At 36.4% G+C, this 4358-nt stretch overlaps 1 pseudogene; it reads right to left on the reverse strand.

The window, feature by feature from the left end:
- Positions 1–508: 508 nt before the first annotated feature.
- Positions 509–614, reverse strand: LOC145258539 (U2 spliceosomal RNA; annotated as a pseudogene).
- Positions 615–4358: the final 3744 nt, after the last annotated feature.

Raw genomic sequence — 4358 nt, forward strand, 5'->3', positions numbered from 1 at the left:
TAAACTAATGTCAAAACTGTTCCAAACTTGGCCAGAAAAAAATAATCATGTAGACAATATTTACTGAAAAGACTGACGAGAATTTATGCAAAGATTTAAAAAATGTGAAGTTAGCGCATACAGTGTCTGGAAATAAAATTGATTTTATTGTGCAAATATTTTTGTCAGTAAGGTTTAAACGGGATTATTTACAAGGCCGATAGCCATTAGTCGCGTGCTCTCGTGTAATGGATGAACGCGTGAATGTAGGATTGACATGAAATTCTTAAAGATAAACTAAAATGACCGAAAAATGGGCTGAAATGACTTAAATAAATAAAAAAGTAAATGACTTAGAAAGACTTTAATGAACTTAAGGATGAATTGAATGACCTTAAGAATGACTTGAATGCTTAAAAAATAACTGGAATCCTTCAAAAACATCTTGAATAATCTGCAGAATGGCTTGAATGGCTTTGAGACTGACTGGTTGTAAAGTGGGCGATCATTTTACATTAAATTAATACAAAAAAGATGACCCCCCAAATTTATATCACAAAGTTACAAACATAAGTACAGCATGTAGTAAGAACAAATACTACACTTTGATCTTGGCCAAAAGGCTAAGAAAAGCTGAATTTATTTGTCCCCCCACCAAGAAAATTAGGCATAAGGCCGATTTTTAATGTGAGGAGTGGAGGGGAAATCGGGACCAACTCCCCGGGGAGTAGGGGAGCTGGACAGTGACAATTGGTATGAAGGGTTGCCCCTACATTGGCCAAGGTCTTATATGTGGGGTTGGTATTTATTTGCTCCCCCACCGAGCAAATTAGGCACAAGGCCGAGTTTTAATGTGAGGAGTGAGGGGGAAATGGGGACTAACACCCCGGGGAGTAGGAGAGCTGGATAGTGACAATTGGTATGAAAGGTTACCCCCACATATGGTCTTTGCTTGCAGTATCTGCCGGAACAGATACTACATTTTGAGGTATTTATTTGCTCCCCCACCGAGCAAATTAATCACAAGGCCGAGTTTTAATGTGAGGAGTGAGGGGGAAATGGGGACTAACACCCCGGGGAGTAGGGGAGCTGGATAGTGACAATTAGTATGAAGGGTTTCCCCTACATTGACCAAGGTTTTATATGTGAGGTTACCTCACATATGGTCTTTGCTTGCAGCATCTTCCGGAACAGACACCACACCTTTATCATGGCCAAAAAGCCTAAGCAAAGCTTAAAATGCTAAGAACAGCATCTATTAATAACAAACCTTTGATCTTAACCAAAAAGGCCAAGCACAAACGTGTTACGGACAGACCGAGCGACCGACGGGGTGACTTATAGAGTCGCTTGCACGCGACTAAAAGTTAAGGGCGTATGTTATAAAAATCTTCAAATCTATTTAGTTTGAATTGAATAAACTACTGCCCAAAAAGAAAAGATACTGATTTCACACCCGAAGAGTCAGCTTGGGAGGAGGTGTTGTGGGGAATCACTGCATATCTGCAGCGATTTATCCGAACCTTTTCTTTTATGTAGACTGCTGAAGCAACCCACTCACTATATGTACTTTGTCCTCTGATGCCTTCCAGTTGAAGATGTGTGCATCCAGAAGTTCTCTCTTTTGGTATTCAATGCTGTACAGGAAAGACCTCCACGTGCCCAATCCTCTTTTTTTGAACAAAGTCTATTAGCTTTGTAAGTTTTTCTCAACTTTCTGCGTGGTGATGAAATCGCAAGCATATAAAGAGAAGCAATGACCATTGATTTTTTTTTTTTTACTGTTCTTTATTCATTTTGTCTGGCACCGAACACTTCAGACTGAACAAAATCAGATTTGTACCGATTTTTAAGTCATTTAATCACATAATTTTATTGTATTTGTAAGATAATAACTTTTTTTTTATTAAGAAACACCATAAAATATGTTTTTGCCTATACATTTCTAATCGCTTTATGTCATCTGACGACAATTTATATTATTGCCACAGGTCAGCATTATCATTCATCATGTCAAAGAAATCTGTTTATTTCAAACTCGTTTTTAATGCCTCGTCAATTTAAGGCGTCATGATCGTCCCATTAATTGATAAGAATTTATTATGAATTTTCTTGATGGTCTTTTTTCCATTCTGTCTCATCAAGAATCGAAAAAAATTATTATTTCCGTATCATCATCTTTTCACTTATTTTTTTTACGATAATTCAATTAAAACCCGACAAGTATACATCTTCTCAAAATCTTAATTGACAAATAATTTTGCAGGCGATTTTAAACCAACTTTTTTATTTCTTTTGTCATAACATTCAGAGCTGACCGTGAACCTTCGTATTGTGTGGCGATATCAGTTATGACAATTTACTATATTCGACATAGATTGAAGCTCAATTAAGCACCTGTCATGAAAATAGCAAATTAGAAATACTTGCAATATTTCTTATGGGAAGGAGGTGTAGTAAGAAGAGAAATAGGCGACGGCCACTAAATATCGAAACAGTACTCTTTAAAACAACGCTTCAAAGGTTACAACAGTACTCCATCCAAGACGGTTTGCTCATTTTTATTACTCATCGGTCCACGCTTATTAATGCCAAAAGGCCACTCGAGCATGAGAATTAATGACTTTTAGGTAAACAATAAGACAACACAGTGATTATCACTAATGGTGAAACTTGGATTTGGTTTTATTATATAAGACCACGTCTCGACAAGAAATTATTTGTGCATTCACTCTCTTATCGGACGGTTATCCTCATCTTCATAGTTGTTGTTTCATCACATTTTGACCAACTCATTCTCTGGCCTTCTTCAGGTGTTTATACCCGACGAGGTTGGAATGCTTGGTCTTGATAATTATCCCCATTACTTACTGCCATCCATAGTTGTTTTGTCCCCACGTTTTGACCAACTAATATTCAGATTTACTTGCGTTTGGATTGAAATTACTACTCAGGTACTTCTGACAATACTTACCTGAAACCTTAGAGACTCAACGCCTCTATCCATTGCACCACGTGCCCCGAGGGCCGATCAAGGTTGGATTTTATTTTTACAGAAGTTGGAGCATACACTAAACTCCAGTCAAGCAATTACCATAAAAGTAAATATAGAGCCGATATAAATGCAGCGTCTCTTCTGTGAGAAAGAGGAAGTATATATATATATATATATATATATATATATATATATATATATATATATATATATATATATATATATAGATAGATAGATAGATATATACATATATATATACATATATATATACATATATATATACATATATATCTATACATATACATATATATATGCATATATATACATATATATATACATATATATATACATATATATACATATATATACATATATATCTATACATATATATACTTGTACATGTTTCGGCTATCATCGTTGATCGGTTGAGCCGGCTCCACCCATTGCGTTAGTCACATCTCGAATTGAGGCCGACCACGCCCGACGACCCGATGCTGCAACAGTCATGAGTGTGAGCCATTCGCAGTTCCAGCGACGTATACCATATAGGTTAGGGCCGAGAGTCTTATATATATATATATATATATATATATATATATAACGCGGACATATATATGTGTGTGTGAGTGTAATACAGATAGTGGATTGCATCAGTAGTGAGATGTCTTCTGCAGCGGTAGCAAGATCCAATCATCCAACCAGCGACGTTTGCAACAGGTTTGATGTAATTTTTCTATTTTCAGTTTAGATGAGAGGAAGATAGGTTACCTGTTCAATTATTACGGCCTTTTAGAAAAATAAAACACAATTTGCTTCAAATATAATTCCAGAATTGAGGTCTACTTATAGACGCATTTGGAACTATTAAAATAAACACAGCTTTAAGAAAACAAGCGTTGATTTAGATACATTCGGTATAATAATGCGCCGCCTTTATACGAGGTCAGCCTTCGTGGGCGATCGCATTTTTTCTGTTTCTTATCTTAATCAGTCCAATAATATATTTAATTTGTTTTTGTTCTTCACGCATATAATTACATCTCTTCGAATCTTATGTAACCCCGGGACCACTCATTAATATCTCCTGGTAATACGTTTATCCTCGTTCTCAGCCCGTTTATCTCTTACATTGACCGTTGTATTTTCGCCTCGGGATGTGCGGTTGTTCAGGCTGATAAATGCAATAACTCTTCCGTTGATGGGATTCATCACAGCATTAAACGACCAACAAATAACTAATTAACGGCAGCATTTAAACTGAATCTTCATTATATCAGTCGTTTACCGGATAGAGGGACTAGTTTGTCCGAATGGTGGGAATGTTTCTGGAACGGCTGTTACGTCCTGGACATGGTAATTAGTACATCCCCTTTATAAATCAAGG

The sequence above is a fragment of the Euprymna scolopes genome, chromosome 33 (genome assembly GCF_053919585.1).
Source record: "Euprymna scolopes isolate OS-2025 chromosome 33, ASM5391958v1, whole genome shotgun sequence".
Taxonomy (NCBI): domain Eukaryota; kingdom Metazoa; phylum Mollusca; class Cephalopoda; order Sepiida; family Sepiolidae; genus Euprymna; species Euprymna scolopes.